Source organism: Dermacentor variabilis, chromosome 7 (assembly GCF_050947875.1).
Source record: "Dermacentor variabilis isolate Ectoservices chromosome 7, ASM5094787v1, whole genome shotgun sequence".
Classification (NCBI taxonomy): Eukaryota; Metazoa; Arthropoda; class Arachnida; order Ixodida; family Ixodidae; genus Dermacentor; species Dermacentor variabilis.
Window position 1 is genome coordinate 12,452,237 of NC_134574.1, and position 20,376 is coordinate 12,472,612.

Below are 20,376 nucleotides of genomic sequence, written 5' to 3' on the forward strand. Positions count from 1 at the left end.
CTAAACTGACCAACTTCATACACGTTCTTCGTGTTATATCAGGACTGAGATGGGGCCCCTCTGAGCGAAGTTTGCTCCAAGTGTACCAGGCACTTTTTGTGGGCTACATACGCTACAGCATGCCTGTATTATCTAACATGGGGTCATCTGGTATACGCACGCTGGAGAGCCTTCAGGCACAAGCACTACGAATATGTCTTGGCTTGCCACGCTGCACGTCAACTAAGGGCACAATAGCGGAAGCACGGGCTTGTCCTATCGACATATACAGGTCTTGTGAACCTGTGCGAACCTATCTTCGCCTGCTAACCAGACACTCACACCATCCACTGTCTACACTTCCAAGCACCAACCTTGACTTTTTCTAAAGCTATTGCATGTCACGCAAGCATTGTACCTGCAAGATTCCAGGCCACCGACATCCCCGTGACACCTCCATGGACATTGCCAAGACCACTAGTGAGGCTTCAGATACCCGGAATTAGGAAGAAATCTCACGTTTCATCCATTGGCTTGAAGCAGCTCACCCTGTCCCATATATTTACATTATATAGTGGGACTGTACAAGTATATACAGATGGTTCGGTCACGCCATCTGCCACAACGGCCGCATTTGTCATCCCACAACTTGGAATTACTCAACGATTTCGATTAGACCACAAATCGACATCTACGGCTGCGGAACTTGCGGGAATACGGGAGGCTGTCCGTTTTATGAGAACGCAGACACCCCATAAATGGACGATATTGTGCGATGCCAAATCAGCGCTACAGGCCCTAAAATACTTTTTAAAGAAAGGACCATACTATCTGCTCGTGCTGGAAATCGTCGAACTTTATCACAGTGCCGAGTCAAGTGGCCACGTGATCACCTTTCAATGGGTGCCTAGCCATTGTGGTGTTTTTGGTAATTTACTCGCTGACAGTGAGGCAAGATCGGCCTCCTCTTCCTCTGATGAAATACGGATTGCCTACTCGCGACCTGACACCAACTCCATGATCAAGGCACTCATGCAGGACCTTACAAAGGTTTACAGAGCCCACTCTGATAACATTCACAGACGTCTACATACGATTGACCCAGACGGTAAATTCTGTTTGCCCCCGAAGCTTACACGGAGCAAAACATCATTGCTACACAGGATTCGGCTCGGCGTTGCTTTCACCCATCGCTACGCATACCTCATCGGCCAATCGAAGAGCCCTGATTGTGTAAGCTGCCAGATGCCCGAAACACTGCAACACGTACTGTGCGACTGCCCAGCATATATGCTGGAGCGAAGGACGTTAGACAGTTTCCTAGCCAGCGTCGGCTGACAACTACTCTCGGAGGAAGCTATCCTCGGCCCATGGCCTGACACTGCAATTTCAATGCGTGCAACAAAAGTATTGTTGAAGTTCCTGCAGGACACCAAGCTCGACGAGCGGCTCTAGCGAGGCAACTGTCTCATGTACAGAAGCACTCACCACTTCTCTTATCATCATCATCCATCCCAATACTTTCACTTCCCTTCCCTCTTCCCCAGTGCAGAGTAGCAGACTAGAGCGCACTAGCTCAGGTCGACCTCTCTGTCTTTCCTATCAATAAATTCTATTCTGTTCTGTTCTCTGTGTGACTTTCATTGCGCTCCATTCTCTGACTATGCACAACTGGTGAATGTCGGGTTGTTGCCACTGTAATAAATACCATGAAAGAAAGAAAGAAAAAAAGTTGTGGCGTGGCGTAGAGGTAAAGTGCCGGGCTTGGTGTATATAGGTCGGGCGATCAAATCCCGGCTGGAGCAGTTTTATTTTTACGTTATTATTTTTCTCTTTTTTTATTTCACTAAAGCGCTCTTCGTTACTTTCTGTATTAAAAAATGTATACGGTGTCCAGGCACCACATATTTAACGCGCTAGAGCTGCTTTTCGCACGAGTAGCCAATGCCTCCCAGTGCGCCACGCCGGCCCAGCATCCAGCGCGCGGCACTGGGACCATAATCTGGCGCACTGGGTCCTACTGGCACTGGGTTTTGCAATAGGGATGTACCGAAAGAAACGTCAAAATAGTTCTTCACTGCACTGTCTTGCACGTACTGCGACTTCTTATTAAATGATATGAATTGCCAATTATTTGTCATATTTGATTTCTTTTTAAAGCAGCCTATCTTTTAGTGCCCCCGAAAAAGCCAGGCAGTCGTGGGCCGGGCTCCCGCGAGGTCGACCGCTCGCCGATTGGCTGTTGGCTTCCCCTTTTTCTCCTCGCGTACTTCGCACTGCTCCTTTGGACGTCACTCCGAAAAAGAACGGTTCCGAGACGGAACCGAAGTGGAATCTGGCCCTTGATCTCCCGTATTTATTAAGCGTGACCATGTTTAGTGTATCCCCTAGCAGGTGTTCACGCTCAGATTTCAGATGCAGAACCTTTAGTGTACTTAAGGAATCAGTGTATATGGCTGTGTTTTTGGATGTTTGCCAGTGATAATCTTTTTAACTACAACCCATACAGCATAAACTTCAGCAGTGTAAACAGAGGCACGTTTTCGTAGACGAATACTTGTTCCCCAATTTTCTGTTGCGGCCCCTGCACCACGTGTTCTTTTGTTCTAGAGCCATCAGTGTAGAATTCCATGTTATTTTGATATTTGTCGTGAATAGCACGGAATTCTTGTATATTGGGTTCATGTGGGGGGTCTCTCTTCTTTAAATGTGTTAATGTCAAGTCACATAACTGTGTGAAATCGTACGGAACAGTACGGGACATGCACTTGGGTGGACGCCTGTCCTGTGTTTCTTTCGTGTCCCGTTTTACTCGCGCACTTTTCCCTGTAATAAAGCCATACCAACCAGCTCCTCCAAATTCCGACCCTTTTAAACCAAATAGCTTATCCCTACGAGCGTTTTTGCTTCTTAAATAGACAGTGCTCGTGTTTTAAAGTAAGTTTGAGACTACGATATTACTAGAATAATTAAGTTTACATTGATTCTGCTGAAGAACGTTTACTTAATCAACGTTTCTGTACATTCTAGAAAGAATGTTTTCTAAACGTCTGTTATGGCACTATATAAGAAAATTGGTTTGTATTTGGAAACAGCTATTCACGTCTTAAAGGACAGGCAGAACTTAAGATGTGTTTAGGAGCCACAGAAACAAAGGACTATGCAGAGAGCGAATAAACATGCATAAGACGGGCATTAAAATATCGATGTTTTCCTCAAACAACCACAAGAGTACTTTATCCATCCCAGCTGCTTCATAGAGGCATATAAACCGTATTTTCGGGCAGCACAAGCGTATTAACGAGTAAGACCTGTAGTCGAGGCTCATTTAGGATGCTTGGAACTTGCGAAGCCAATGTAGCAACATGGGAGTGCAGCATAGAAGTTCACGGCTCTGCTGTATATTTATTCTTGTTAAGTATACAGTAGCAGACTAGAGCGCACCCGCCAAGGTTGACTACTCTGCCTACCCGGTATGAAAAGATTGTGCCTCCATTATACCATCTGAAAAACACGCCTCAACGAAAACTTACCGATACCTACATTTACAACTCGCCCCATCACTTCCGTGTCACTTGTCGCCTGTTTTACGACTTTGTTATTGCTCATTATTAGCATTTGTAAAGCTCTACTAAGCAATTTTGCGCGAGCACCATGTCCCTGGAGCGACGTCTCAGAAGTTCAGAGCGTACTTCTTAGCTTCGAGAACCGAAGCGACGCTCATAATCTGAAGGTTTGTCTATCACTCCTTTAGGAATCTATCGAACGCTTACAATTTAATTATAATCGCTCTAATGCTATTTTTGCGAAGTCCAGACAGTGTTTGCTCTCGGTTATTATACGTACCTGAAGTTGTATGTGGCAATCGGCACTGCAGGAAGAATTCTGCAAATGCAAAGGAAGAAGCGACCGTCATCGAAAAGGTGGTAACGACGCATTCACATTCACGGTAACAAATGTTTTAGTGTGAAGCAATAGTTAGTGCTTGTAGCCTAGCGGGGCTACGAGCCATCGCATTTTTTGCTTGCTTGCGGGGGTATGAGCGATTGATGATGAAACTTTTGTGGCGACGGAAGCGAAAGAATCTGGGGATCCTAGCCATATGCAGATTCGGTGTAAAATTTTCATGATCAGCAAAAGATCATACCCCCTTAAGCAAACAAAAATACAATGACTCATCGCCCTCGCCCACTGCGTACATTCATTGGAATCACACTTACAACGTACAGAACAACATACGTTTCAATAAAGAACAAGCTGAAAACAAGCATCTATCATCAGCAGCAATGGTCCATACCCCCCTAAGCAATAGAATGGAATGGAATGGAAAACTTTATTGGTTCTTTAAGATATTAGCGAGTTGAGGACGAAGTCATCATTCTTGAAAAATTTGGGTCCTTTTCAGCCTTGGGTGGGCCCCTAGTCCAGGGCACCACTGAGTCGGGCCACCTCGCTTGCGTGTGCTATGAGGGCCCTTTGGACCCCTAGCTCGCAACTGGTGAGCCGGCTCTCCCATTGCTCCGCAATTGGTGTTGTATGTTTGTGGAATGTCTTGTTTCTCTCGCATTCCCATGTGATGTGATATAGTGTTGGCCTTGCTCCGCACCACGGGCATACGGCGCAATATTGTGTGGGGAACATCCTGCTTAGTATGTAAAGATTTGGAAAGGAACCCGTCTGCACTCTACGCCATCCTGCGGCTTCCTCCTTCGTCAACGCTTTGTGTGGTGGGGGGTATTGGAATCTTCGCCCCCTATATAGGTTTAGCAGCTCTGAATAACTGTACCCGCAAGTAATCTGAGGCTCTCCCGGGGGGACTGAGGTGCCCGCTCGGATGGTGAAGCCTCGAGCTAAGCTGTCCGCCCCTTCATTGCCCTGAATCCCTGCGTGGCTTGGTATCCAGATTACGTTGTGTGTAGGTTGTCCTTCATAGAGCGGTGCTCTACTAGGGATCTTGATTGCCGTGCTACTTATTCTACCCCTGATATAGTTTCGGCACGCCTCTTGTGAGTCTGTTAATATGTTGAGGGATTTTCCTATCCTGTATCCTTCCTCTGCTGCCAGTGCGACAGCTATTTCCTCTGCTTCGGTTATGTCTGATACCCCTGCCGTGAGACTCGTGATTAGTTTGCTTTGATTATTAGCTACTACCGTTACTGCGTGTTTCCTGTGTTCTTTTGCAATAGAAATGCAATGCCTTATAGCCCCGTGAGCAATGGCTCATACCCCCGTAAGGCAGAGGCTACAAGCACACAGCAAAGTGAAGCGAGCAGTGCATACATTCATTGAAATCTCCTATGCAACACACAGACCAGCATACGTTTTAATAAAGAACAAGCTCAAGACAAGCATCCGAACTATCAATAAAGCATGCCCCCTCAACAGTTTCACTGGTGCTCCTGTAACAGCTTCGCTAGATATCCGCTTTCGCAGGGCCGGGATGGCGAGTCACTTTTTTATGAAGCCGCACCGAAATATAATGGGTGGCTATGTGTCCAAAGCTGGGTCTTAAACACGTGATAATTCTTGAGTGGTGTAGCGAGAACGTGGCATGAGTTGTGCTTATTAGAGCATGTCTGCAAAGTTTGGTGTATGTGGAAAAATGGCTTACTCTAGATATTCCGAAATAGATGAGTTTCAGCGATGGGACCAGGTACTGTGTCAGTGTTTATTTCGGCTTCCCCACTGTTCAAAGAGACGAAAAGACAGATGACACCAAAGCCTCAGTGTGTTCAATGAAATGAACGAGACCATCTTACTGATTTCTTCAAGTTTACTTCACATCCAACTTGAAGTGAATGGACATGAACTGAGAAATCTTGTCTGTCTACAGTGGAGCTTAAAATGAATACTCAAGACAGGCAGAGGAAATGCAGAAGACATATCCACAGGCCGATCAGTCCCTGTACGAAGTTACGATGGCCGCGAAAAGGAGCACTGCGAGTGGATAAGCTTAAGGCCAAAATACAACTTGCGGTACGCGCAACACCTTGCCTTTGTGATAGACGGCGTCAGATACGACTTCCTTCTCTTTCGCCCGGAAATGACATGGTTGAGGCTAAGCATTCTTTGGGACGACACTGTCTGTGAGCTCCAATGAAGATAATTCCAAACGAATGACTAAAGCAAATCGAACTACAGCTTATAAAGACGGCAATGCTCCGGAGAGACATCATTTGGCAGCAGTGACAGCATCGACTGTGCATCTGCTAAACGGTTCCTGTTTCACATTGCAGATTTGCCGCCTACGAAAGCCCGAAAACCGTATCAGCATCGCTGGTGAACCGGCCTACGATAAAGGTGACGAACGACTGAGCTGGGCAACTGCGCAAAGCCGGATCGTTCCTATTCAAACGCGCTGGACACCAGGACCTCGTGACCAACTTACAGCTTATAAAGACGGCAATGCTCCGGAGAGACATCATTTGGCAGCAGTGACAGCATCGACTGTGCATCTGTTAAACGGTTCCTGCTTCACATTGCAGGTTAGCATTCTTTTCTTTTGCCTCTTTAAACTTCTTCCGAAGTTTTGCTGTCACTGCTGCCACAGTGTGCCACAGTGTGTCTCTGTAGTGTTTACCCGGTTGTGTTAAGGTTTGCAACTATGCCTAGTTAACTGTAGAAATGGCTTCTAGCAAGACTGACGCTCTGTCGGATATTGCTAAAGCCTTGGTTTAAAAGGCGCCAGCTAGCATTAAAGAAGTGTCAAAGGTGCTCGTTGAGATGTCCTCTAAATTTGTGGACGCAATGGGTGACCTAAAAAAGGAGATGAACAAGATTGATGCGACGAATAACTCAGTGAAAGCTGAGCTCACTTCCATCAGACAATCAGTCGGGTAAATGAACGAAAACGTTGAAGATTACCGCAAAGAAATGAAAAGTCTTCGACTTGAGCATACCGAAGTGAAAAACCAGCGCCTGGAATGCAAGAAAGAGAACCTAAGACTAAACAAAGAGCTTCAGGAAACGAAAAAGCAGCTTATTGAGTTAGAGCAGCAAAGCAGGCGCAATAACCTGGAATTAAGAGGTATATCAAAGGCTGACAATGAAGAAGTGCTCGGAACAATCGGAAAAGTCGCATCTTCCTTGTGCGTCCAGCTTTCTGATGGTGACATTGACGTAGCTCACCGCGTCCAATCGAAGAACAATACGCCTCCAAACGTAGTTGTGAAGTTCACATCCAGATCAGTTCGTGACAAACTGTTGAAGGCAGCCAAAAAGAAGCGACTGAATACAGCCATGCTGGGTTTTCAGAATAAAAAAGAAATTTTGGAGTTTTACGTGCCAAAACCACTTTCTGATTATGAGGCACGCCGTAGTGGAGGACTCCGGAAATTTCGACCACCTGGGGTTCTTTAACGTGCACCTAAATCTAAGTACACGGGTGTTTTCGCATTTCGCCCCCATCGAAATGCGGCCGCCATGGCCGGGATTCGATCCCGCGACCTCGTGCTCAGCAGCCCAACACCGTAGCCACTGAGCAACCATGGCGGGTGGTTTTCAGAATAGCGATCCAGTGTACGTAAACGAACACTTGTGCCCCGAAAACAAGATCTTGCTGGGAAAAGCCACCCAACAAAAACGAGAGAAAGGATGGAAATTTGCATGGGTTTCTGAGGGGAAAATACTATTGCGGAAATCCGAGAACTCCAAAGTAGTGCATCTAATACGTGAAGAAGACTTAGCAGAAATAGTTTAAGTACTTTTATAACTTGCACACCCTATTCGTTAACAATGGCTTATTCAATGAAAGAGATTGACAATCTTTGTAGAGCAAAATCTACATCAGTTTTTCATTGCAATATCCGTAGTATTAATAAAAACGTAGACTTGCTTTCTGCTTTCCTGTCGCTACATGAACATTCGTTCAGTATCATTGCAACTGAGACATGGCTGCGGAAAAGTGAAATAATCAGGCTTCCAGGTTACAGAACAGAATCAAACGCGCGCGACTCACGTTCACGTGGGGGTGGCGTTGCAGTAAAAGATAATATATCGTGTAGTAAAGTTGCAGCGGCCACATATAGTTGCAATGACATTGAATCCCTTTTCATTCTGCTAGAGTGTGACGTTATCAGTGGTGCAGTTTATCGGCCACCGAGCGGCAACCTCGCAGGATTTTTCGATAAGCTGGAAACAATTTTCTGCGTTGTGTCAAAGCAGCGAAATGAACCAGTGATTATAGTAGGCGACATGGACATCAACACATATGACATGCATAACCGCGACTATAGCTAATTGTTGCAATCTTACAACTATCGTAATTTAATTACGTCGCCGACGCGTATAACTAAGGCATCTTCGTCTTTAATTGACCACGCATTAACAAATCTAGACAAGGGGGTTACCGAAGGCGTTTACCAATAGCCAATTTCTGATCATCTACCTACCTTTGCCGCTTTATATCATCCAACTAGTACCAAAGAAATAAGAAACAGCATTGGAATGACAATAGATTACAAGCTATTACGAGAAGAAATCCTTCGCATTAATTTCAATTAAATTTTGAACGACAATATCCACATTGAAATAAATAACCTAATTGCATATCTTAATATCGCCGCCGATAGGAGTAATCGCAAGGTCTCGAAGGGCCGACATGATACGCCCATGTGTCCTTGGATGACAGAGCACATACTTCAAACACTTAAGGCCAAAGAATACTGGCATGACAAATGGCATCATAATAAAGATAATATATACTACTAACAGCAATTCAAAGTACAGCGGAATAAATCTGTCGCTATGATTCGATCGCGCAAAAGGGCCTATTATGCTCACCTAATTACACAGATCGCTGGTAACATAAAAAACCTGTGGGAAATTATAAACGAAATCACAGGAAAACAACGCAAGCTAACTGTGCTTCCCGAAACCGCTGATAATGACGTTGTAGAGAATTTTAACACATACTTCGCATGTATCGGTCCATCTCTGGCTGAAAAGTTTAGTGAATCAGAAAATATATCTATTTATACCATTGAACTTGAAGACGTGATGGTAACAGTCAATAAGATGTCAGCCTCTAAAGCCTCCGGACTAGTTGGTATTTCTATTCGAATGATAAAAGAGAATATAGATATGTTAGGGCCAGTATTATGCCACTTGTTTAACCACTCCGTGAACTGTTCTAGATATCCGTCTCAGCTGAAGATAGCTAAGGTTGTCCCTATCTTCAAAGAGGGAGACCGAAATGACCCTTGCAATTACAGGCCGATATCCGTGCTCAGTACCATTAATACTATATTTGAAAAATTTCTAGCGCATCGGTTCCACAAATTTATTGATAAGTACAAGGTTATGTGCCCACAGCAACATGGCTTTCGTCCGAATCATTCAACTTCGTCAGCAGTGTTAACGTTAACTCAAATGATTAATGAAGCTTTGCAAAATAATATACTTGTGTGTGTCATATTCCTGGACCTAAAAAAATCATTCGATACAGTTGATCACAACATACTCTTACATAAACTACAATATTATGGCTTCCGCGGTAGCTCATTAGATCTTGTTACTGACTACCTTCATGAACGAGTACAAGTAATAAGAATGAACAATATTGCAGCATCGCCTAAGCATACGCGCACTGGAGTCCCTCAAGGATCCTTCCTTGGACCCCTTTTATTTTCATTATACATTAACGACTTCCCACTTATTTTTGGTACAAGTGAAACCCTTATGTACGCCGACGACACTTGTAGTAACAGCCGATAACACTTGTGATCTGGAAACTAAAGCAAACGAAGAGTTGAAAAAAGCAAATGAATGGTTCTCAATGAACAAACTTACGATTAACGTTAGTAAAACCAAGTATGTGGTATTTCTAACGCGTAACAATACCTTTCCTGCTAAATCATTAGATTTATAAATAAACGATTTTCCATTAGATGAAGTCAACTCATTTCAATATCTTGGCGTGATTTTCGACAGCAATATGCACTTGCAAGAAAAAATAAGTGCAATTTGTAAAAAGCTCGCATCAGGATGCTATGCACTCTAACAAGCACGGCATAGTCTCGATACTAACACACTGCGTATTTTATATTTTGCACTCATCCATAGCCATATCACTTATTGTAATGAATCATGGGGTACGACAAACAAAAGTTATCTTGAACCTGTACGCAAACTTCAAAAGCGCGCCCTGAGAATAATTACCCATTCAAGTTACGATAAACCAAGTCTGATTTTATTTACTAGAATAAATGTGTTGCCCTATGACAAGATACACGAATTAAAAATTGCCACGTGTGTCTTCAAGTTTGTTAAACACAACCTCCCTTTTCATGTTTCTATATTTTACTGATCTTATCGTGCGACCAGAAATCAAACGTGCGGTAATTTTAATCTTCCTCCAACTAAAGATATTTACGGACAACGTTTGCTAAAGTTTTCAGGGTCAAAAATTTGGAATAAACTACCAGCAGAAATAAAACAAGCAAATAATTTTTCATCGGTACTTAAGAAATACTTGCTTAGCCTCAATAATGCTTTTCAATGGTAACAATCATGATGTCCTTTCTTTTCTTTGGTAACTCGCTGACACCTTCTGAACATATCTTAGTTTTTCGATTTTGTCTAGGTTAATAATGAATGAATGTTTGATGTATTATGGCGCAAGGGCCAAGTGTGTCCAAAGAGCTCCATGTCCGTGGTAATGAGTTTGCCGTGAAATCACGAGTTCTATGAAGTTGGTGTGACGTGGCTGTAGAGAGGCGTTGAAAATGGTCGCGCTAAAGTGCGTAAAATCTGTATAATAAGACTATGCTGATGACTTTTGAGGTGTACTATGAACAATAAGACGCATTTAAAGAGAATGATATGATGTCTAAAAATATATCAGGTTGTTTAAGATATGCTAGAGCACTACTGCCTCCTTAGAGCCCTTGAAACAAGGGCCTAGAGGCATGTGCTATTCAAAACAATTATCGCAGTGGCATTCTCTGGATCGAGGATGCTCTACGAGTTTAATGGGCTTATAACGTGCAGAACGACATCATTTAAGAAGTTGAGGACTGCCTTGGTGTTAAAAAGCGGTTCCTTGCCGAGAAACATAACTGGGTGTAGAGGGATGTAGTAACGGTATGCAAGTGGAAAATGTTTCTTTCTTTCAGGTTCGGCTTTCCGACACTCCAACAGGACCTGGAGGACGGTCAGCCTCTCACCACATCGACCACAGGTTGGCGGTTCATTTCCAGTAAGTAGAAAATCTGGGTACCAAATGTGTTCCCTATTCTGAGGCGACAGAATAAGACATCTGTTCGCCGAGATTTTATTGAAGAGGGCCAAAAACCTAGCTGTGGCTTTATAACGTGCAGTTTATTATTTGTTTCGGCGTTCCACATGTGCTGCCAGTGTTGTCGCAGTTTCCTTCTTAACAAAGCCCTCAGATCTGTGACAGGGACAGCAGCCGTAGGAAAAGTAGTTAGCGATGTGGATGATGTGGCCATTTTGTCAGCTAACACATTACCCTCGATACCCCTATGTCCAGGCACCCAGCATATTACTACGTGTCTCTGTGATAGATAAATATTGCATAATAGCGAGTAGAGTTCAATGAAAACAGGATTTGTATGCTTTTGTAAAGAGTTCAGCGCTTTTACAAGGCTTAACGAGTCTGTAAATACTATTGCTCTGTCGAGTTTTAATTTATTTATATGTTTTACTGCAGACAGTACGGCATAGGTTTCTGCAGTGAAGATACTCGTTAAGGGGTTCAATACATCATATTTAGAAAAAGAGGGACCAACAGCAGCATAAGATACACCAGAATGTGATTTTGATGGATCTGTGTAGAATTCAGAACAGCAGTATTTCGATTGAAGTTCACGGAAATGCATAGCGATTTCGAGGTCAGGAGCATGCTTTGTGATCTCCACAAAAGATACATCACAGTCTATCACCTGCCACTCCCAGGGTGGTACTAGCTTAGCTGGAGGCGTTAAGTGATGTTCGAGAACTGGAACATCCATTTCCATGCTAAGTTCTCTTGCACGCAGTGAAAAAGGAAGTCTCATAGAGGGTCTATTATGAAAAAGTGTTTCACACGTCAAGTCGTTAACGGTTGTGAAACACGGATGTTCCTTGTTAGAGCGAACCTTGAGAAAATACGTTAAGCTGATGTATGTTCTCTGAAGATGGAGGGGCCACTCATCCGACTCTACATGTAGACTTTCAACAGGGCTTGTCCAAAATGCGCCAGTGGCCAGACGGATACCCAGATGGTGAACGGGGTCTAACATCTTAAGCGCGTTCGGTGCGGCAGAGTGGTATACTACGGCACCATAATCTAACCGTGATCGAACTAGGCTCCTGTAAATATTCAATAAACACTGTCTGTCGCCAGCCCACGTTGTGTGGGATAGGATTTTAAGTAAGTTCATTGTTCTAAGACATTTTTCTTTAAGATGTTTTATGTGAGGAATGAAAGTAAGTCTGGAGTCAAGTATAACACCAAGAAATGTGTGATCTATGTTTACAGGAATTTGTTGTCCGCCCAGTTCTACGCAAGGATCTGGGACGAGGCCTCTCTTTCTTGTGAAGAGAACACATGAACTTTTGTGGGGGTTGAATTTAAATCCATTTTGGTCTGCCCATTTGGACACCTTGTTTAAGCACCGTTGAACCTTTCTTTCGCATACTGTGAGGTTGCAGGATTTGAAGCCTATTTGTATATCGTCGACATATACGGAATAAAAAAATTGCTGGTGGCAGTGAAGCACGTAGTGTGTTCATCTTAACGATAAAGAGAGTGCAGCTGAGCACGCCTCCCTGGGGTACACCAGTTTCCTGCGTGAAAGGACGTGATAGTGCCTTGCCGACTTTTACGCGGAAGGTACGATTGGGCGAATAGCTTTGAATTATTTTTAACATATTTCCACAGATGCCATTCCCGACAATTCTCGCAAGATCCCGTAACGCCATGTTGTATCATATGCCTTTTCCATATCGAGGAATATCGAGAGGAAATACTGTTTGTGTATAAAGGCATCGCGAATATATCCTTCAATGCGCACAAGATGATCGGTTCTTGACCGCCCTTGTCTGAAGCCACGCTGATAGGGATCGAGTATATTGTGGAGTTCAAGGAAATGTATGAGTCTGCACTTAATCATTTTTTCAAAGAGCTTACACAGACAATTTGTAAGAGCTATCGGACGATAACTTGTTGCCAAGGAGGGGTCTTTTCCCTGCTTCAGGACAGGAACTACAATCGCATCTTTCCATGTAGATGGGAGGTAACCCGCAGCCCACAGAGTGTTGAAAAGTGTAAGTAGTGTAACTGTTGTGTCAGTATGTAAGTTTCTGATCATGTCATACATGACTCTGTCAGGTCCCGGTGCAGTGCTTTTGCTTGTGTTCAAGGCAGCTCTCAACTCGGCAATACTGAAAGGCCGGTTATAGGGTTCATTCTGGCTGGATTTTCTAATTATTGGCTTACATTCTTCCGTTTGTTTATATTTGAGAAAGGACTGAGAATAATGGGTTGAGCTCGAAACGCTCTCAAAGTGCTCCTCAAGTGAGTCTGCCTGATCTTGCAGGGTATCGCCGTGTGTGTTTACCAAAGGGAGTGAATGTGCTTGTCGCCCTCTTATCCTAATAACCCTGTTCCAGACTTTGGCCTCATCTGTGTACGAGTTGATGCCCGATAAAAACTTCTGCCAGCTTTCTCTTCTGGCCTGTCGGCGGGTTCGCCTGCCTTCGGACTTTACTTCTTTAAAGTTGATAAGATTCTCGGCAGTGGGAGAAGCGCGTAGCAACCCCCACGCTTTGTTCTGATTCCTACGTGCGATTCTACATTCATCGTTCCACCCCGGGGCACGCTGTTTGCATGCCGAGCCACTTACTTGACGTATGCATTTAGATACGGCATCTATTATTAAGGCTGTAAAATACTCCACAGCTGCATCAATACCTAGCGAGGACATATCATCCCATGATATACTAGCTATGGTTCGGAATTTCTCCGAGTCGGCTGTGTCAATTTGCCACCTAGGAGCCTGTGGTAGATATTCGTTTTCTTCAAGTGTTCTTAATAGTATGGGGAAATGGTCGCTTCCGCAAGGATTGTTCGCAACTTCCCATTCGAGTTCAGGCAGTATAGACGGAGAAACTATGCTGAGATCAATTGAAGAAAAGGTATTGTTTGCAAGACAGTAATAAGTGGGTTTCCCCTTATTCAGAAGGCACGCACCAGAAGAAAAAAGGAACTGTTCAACAAGACGACACCGCTCATCTATACGAGAGTCGCCCCACAGGGAGCTGTGCGCATTGAAATCGCCAAGAACAACATAAGGTTCTGGCAATTCGTCTATAAATGACTTAAATTCATGTTTGTTTAATTTGTAGTGTGGGGGTACGTAAAGCGAGCTAATGGTGATGAGTTTGTTTAGGAGAACAGCTCGAACCGCCACTGCTTCAAGGGGCGTTTGGAGCTGTAAATGTTGACACGCAATGCTTTTGTGGATAACAGTAGCTACACCTCCCGATGATGCGATAGCATCATCGCGATCTTTGCGAAACGTTATATACTGTCGGAGAAAGTTTGTGTGTTTTGATTTTCGGTGTGTTTCCTGTAAACACAGCACTTTTGGATTGTGTTTGTGTATGAGTTCTTGTACGTCATCCAAGTTTCTAAGAACACCTCTGACGTTCCATTGAATAATTTGTGTGTCCATATTTACAGTGAATTGGTGCTGTGTGTACTGAAACAGAAGTGATGCCTTAGGTTACAGAGCTCTTTTGAGGCCCTGTAACGGGGGTTCTGCCCTTTCTGGAGCGTTCGAGGGAGCCTCGCCGCTCCTTAGGCGTTTGGTGCCCCTTGAGGACAGGTGTAGTCTCCATTGCCTCTTGTGAGGCGCCGGACACGTGCTCTTGAGAGCGAGAAGTTACAAGAGAGAGTCCTGCCTTGGAGGGCAAGACCCCTGCCCCCACGAACCCGGAGGTCGATGGGGCACCCTGCGGAATTTGGCTGCGCCGGCTGTTGCCAGCGCTGGAAGGGGCCGGGGAGCTTGGAGCAGCCTCGGCTGCGCCCACCTTCGGGGTCGATGGCCCCGTCTGCTGTGTTGACGTAGCAGCGTTAGCTGCAGCCGCCGAGGGGGCGGATGGCGTCACTGCCGCCTCACTGGGTGTGGGTCGGACAGCCGCCGGAGACCGTTGTGGCGCTGCCCCCTGACGCGCCACATCGGCAAAGGTGTGCTTTGGCAGGAAGGCTACCCACCTGCGTGCCTCTTTGAAGCTTATGTTTTCGTTTACTTTAATTGTGACTATGTCCTTTTCTTTCTTCCAAGATGGGCACGACCGCGAGTATGCAGCGTGCTCGCCTTCACAGTTTACGCAGTGGAGAGAATTTTCACAAGATTCAGAAGTGTGCTCATGAGCACTGCATTTCGCGCAGGTTTGGCGGCCTCGGCAGCTCTGTGAACTGTGACCGAAACGCTGGCATTTGAAGCAACGCAGGGGATTAGGGATGTATGGCCGAACACGGAGCTTGATATACCCGGCCTCGATGGACTCGGGCAGAACACTTGTTCCAAAAGTAAGTATCAGGTGTTTCGTCTGTATTTCTTTGTTGTCACGCCTCATCTTAATTCGTTTAACGTTGAAGACGTTTTGCTCACTGAAGCCCTCCAAGAGCTCAGCCTCAGTCAGCTCCAAGAGATCATCATCAGAGACTACGCCACGGGTGGTATTCATAGTACGATGCGCAGTTACTGTCACTTTGGTGTCGCCAAATGAGACTAGATTGGGTAGGTTTTCATATTGCTTCAGGTTGCGGAGCTCCAAGAGGAGATTACCGCTTGTCATTCTGGATGCTTTGTAACCTGTACTAAGAACTTGGGTCAGAGACTTGTACACGAGGAATGGTGAGATTGTTCGTACGGGTTTGTTTGGTGTATCGGAGTGGACTACGTGGAAGCGAGGAAAAGTTTCTTTTTGGCGGGCGAAAAATTCTAAAACATCATCGGTGCGCCCCCTCTTCAGGGAGCGATCAGGTAGTGGGGGAAAGGAGGTAGCCATACGAGATTGCCATTTCGGCAGTAACGCCAGCCACCCACCGTGGAGTCCTACAAGGGGACGCTGCAGGACCCGTGAAACACGGCCTGCAAACGCCAGCTGTACGTTACCACTATAACCCAATATGACATAACCAAGGTTGGTTACTCACACAAGTTTAACGCTTGCTGCCAGGAAGGTCGGAAGTAATAAAGAAATGAGAAGGAGACAGGAAAGGTGGAAAGAAGGAAAAGACGAAGGTTGTAGGGAGTGAGAGACAGGAACAGGCAACTACCGATTTCCCGCGGGTGGGTCAGTCCGGGTGTTCCGTCTACGTGAAGCAGAGGCCAAAGAGGTGTGTTGCCTTCGCCGGGGGGCCTTAAAGGTCCGAACACCCGGCATCGGCTCAACCTCCAGGATCCCCCTTTCCCTGGACACGGCTAAGCCGCGCACGGCTACATGCGGGAGGGTCCAACCCTCGTGTGCTCGGGTACGTGGTGTCGCAACACACCAAACGCCTGCTGACGCAGACGCCCCTGCGGTGTAGATTAATAATGTGTGTTCATAATAATGCATAATATTGCCTGCAATCCTCCTAACTAGTGTATTGTGTTTGCTTAGAAATGTTTAATAGTATAAGATGCTTTTCACTGTTTCGCATTTCATTGTGTACGCTCGTGCAACTTAATGGTATGCGACAAATATGTGTATGTACTTGATGTATTTTACTTGCTTTGTACTTGCAATTGTTATTAATTTTTTCATTGGACCCGCAACTAGCCTGTGGCTATGGGTCCAACCAGTTCTGGTATTTCTGTGTGTTCTATGTCTGCAAATAAAGAATTGAATTGAATTGAATTGAATTCAAATGCCGAATATTCGAGACAGTATTCAGAAACTCAACCAATGATTGCTCTGCTCGGGAGGCTATGCTCCTGCTACCACCTAGTCTGAAGTTTCATTTTAATTACAGGATACAACTATAATCCAGAAAAAGGCGTACAACCTATCGAGAGAAAAGAAGATAGGACTAAAAGAGGAACTTCAAAAGATATTAGACGCTGATATCATCCATCCACCTGTGTCGCCATTTGCATCGCCAGTCACCATGGCCCCAAAAGAAAACGGTAGCCTCAGACTGTACACTGACTATAGAACGATAAACCTCCCGCAGGCAGCTGAATGCAGTGCCTCGAGTAGACAGCATCATTGGCCAAACAGGCGGATATACCGGTTTCTGCACGACAGATTGTGGGCAAAGGCTTCTGGAAAATGCCACTTTAAAAGAAAACCAAGCAATACACCACCTCTGTGGCTCCATTTGACATTTGTGAGTACAATCGTCTTCCGTCTGGTTTGAAAAACTCGCCCAGCGGGTTTCAGAAGATTGTTACTGTTCTGAACATTTTTCCTGGTCGCTTCCGCAATGTGTATGTAGACGACCCATTGCAGGTGCTAAGAGTGAGCAGCAACCTGAAGTACGCCTTGCACATCCTATCCCTGCCTTGTAACACTGTAAAGGCGAATTTCAAGAAGCAGGAGTTCCTGAAAACAAAGTCACCTGTTGGGTCGAGTACTGGATGGTACCACTAATCATGCCAAAGAGTCCACGACGCGCATCGGCACGCTGTGGCTTACGTCCATTCGCTTCGCGTATTTTTGGGACCAGTCACCCATTTCAGAGCGCTCATTCGAGACTATGCTGCGAAGACACGGTGCTTGACAAGGTTGACGCAAAATGATGTATCGTTTAGCCTGTGAGGACTTGACTCTCTCGCGCCCCCTTGTGTTGTTTTCCCTGCAAGGCGCTCACGTCTCTTGTAATCCAGCTTCGCGGCGTAGCTATGCGCCACCGGAGGTCGGCCGTTGCCCAAGGGGGAACCAGCGCTGGATAGGCGGCGCGTCGAAAAGAGTGCGTTGCATGCCGCCCTAGCAATGAAACGCGGCATATTCCGGCCGCTCGACCAGACGACACGCACGTGCGCGGCCGTATTATAGTTCGTATGTTTTCGTTTTCGGGCCACTTCAAGTGGACAGTTTTCGTAAAGAAGCTAGCGCCATCAAGTGAAGAAATGACGAAAGAAGCTTTTTAAGCTTTATATGGAAAAGATGACCAGGAATGACCAGAAGTGACCAGAAATTACCATAAAGAAATGACCAGAAACAGGAAATGACCAGAAAGAAATAATCGCTATAATAACGTCAAATGGTTTTGAAATCTGATTGCTTCGCCAACCCGAATCACAGACAGCAGTGAAACTCTACTCGACTTATTCATAACAAATATGCAAAACGAAAGCATAACCGCCGGTGTGCTATCACACGACATAAGCGACCACCTTCCAATATTTATCATGATACCTAAACATAGTTTTCGAGACAAGAGGGATGTGAGATGCTTCACTTCTCAGCCAATTACAGCAGCCAACTACAGCCAATTACAGCAGCTTTTAGAACTCAGATGTTAACCTGTGACCTGGAAGTTATCGGTCTAATCGCGAACGCTGAAGAGGCATATACAAAGTTCATAGATATAATTTCTGGTGTATACAAGTACCACTTTCCCGAAAAAAGAATTACCTTAGGCAAAAAAATTCGTAAACCTTGGATAACGCCTGAACTAATTGCAAAAATCCATCGCAAAAACAAATTCTATCATAATTTTTTTCAGAATAAGGACCCAGATACACTGAAACAATTCAAAACTTATCACAATAAACTGAATAAAGAAATAAAACTAAGTCGAATGCGACACATCCAGTCTGAATTTGAGTGTTCTGCACCAAAACCTGACTTCTTTTGGAAAGGTTAAATACTGTCCTTAATCGTAATAAATCACATTCTCGTATAGAAACTGAACATAAATGGCAATGAGATATCTGGCATCCCTCTCGCCACTATGTTTAATGATCACTTTGTTAGCAACAATCAAAGCAGTTCATCTAGGACATTGTTTAAGTTGAAACCTGTTGCTAGCCCCTTCTCTTAATTTCTTGAGCCTGTCTCTGAACATGAAGTTTTCTCTGCTTTCACGTCACTGCGAAATAGATCCTCGTGTGATTTTGAAGGCATGCAAATTAGGCCGATAAAGCACGTGTTAGATATTGTCACACCGTACCTTACATATATTATTAATTTATGTTTGTCCAGTGCAACTTTTCCGTAAAAGATGCAAATCGCTAAAGTGCGTGTTTTATTTAAGAAGGGAGACAGAAATGACATCCAAAATTATAGGCCTATATTCATATTGCCTATCTTTTCTAAGGGCCTGGAAAAAATCTTACATCGCCAATTTAATAATTTTTTCGAGATGAACAATATAATATCACCTGCCTAATTCGGCTTCAGAAAGCTTAAGTCCACCGAATATAGAAAGAAGACTTGTGCATGGCGTCTATGTGGATTTTAGCAAAGCATTTGATAATATTCACTATTTAACATTGATTGAGAAACTTCATAGCTATGGCATTCGAGGCCATTCTTTAGCATTAATTAAATCTTACCTAGCAAGCAGACAGCAATTTGTTCAGATAGATATGCATTGCTCAAGTATGAAGCCTATTTCAAAAGGAGTTCCGCAGGGAAGTGTTTTGGGGCCCCTTCTTTTTAACGCCTATATCAATGATATAACGAATATTTACCTAAACGCGAAATATGTCCTGTATGCTGATGACGCCAGTATATTTGTTTCAGGAACGAACTGTACAGATATAGAGTATGAAACGAACCTCATGCTCTCTAAGCTGAGGAACTGTCAATAATGAACCAATTAGAAATAAATACAAAAAAACCAAAGCTGTGCTCTTTAGGCCTAAAAATAAGCCAGTGAATTCAAATATTAACATTATGTACGGTGAAAAACGATAGAAATGGTTACTAGTATGAGAACTCTGGCCGTAACATTTTCGAGTAATATGCTTTGGGACGAACCCATTCACGCAGTCACAATCCAGTTATCTAGGGTCATTGGCATGACGTTAAAATGTAAATCAATATTGCCGTTTAAAGTTAAACTTCTAATTTATAACTCGCTTTTTTATTCGTGCCTCTAATATTGCTTATTGGTGTGGGGTTCAACTACCTTTGTTAGTTTGCATAAACATCTTGTCTTGCAAAAAAAGTTTGTTCGGCTGCTCTTTAATGTCCCCTACAACTCCCATACTATAAACTTATTTCAGGAAGCCAACTTAATTTCTGTATTAAAGTTATACCAGTACAAGTTAACAACTGCATTTAGGCGGGAAGTAAAACTGAACTGCTCCTTTCTACGAGAACTTTGTAACCTTGAACTTAATGACAAATTTTATGTTACCCGTCATAAAGAGATATGGCGGGTGGTCACACCCAGAACAAATTATTTAAGGGAAAAGCTGTCACACACAATGCCAATGCTTCTAAATT

At 44.3% G+C, this 20,376-nt stretch overlaps 1 long non-coding RNA gene across 1 annotated transcript in view; it reads right to left on the reverse strand.

The window, feature by feature from the left end:
* The window catches only part of LOC142588955 (uncharacterized), an 87,609-nt gene that overhangs the window by 22,421 nt on the left and 44,812 nt on the right, over nt 1–20,376 (reverse strand). Inside the window, exon 2 of the long non-coding RNA XR_012829757.1 lies at nt 3,826–3,864. This is a non-coding gene — a long non-coding RNA (uncharacterized LOC142588955). The remainder of the gene's footprint in view (nt 1–3,825; nt 3,865–20,376) is intronic.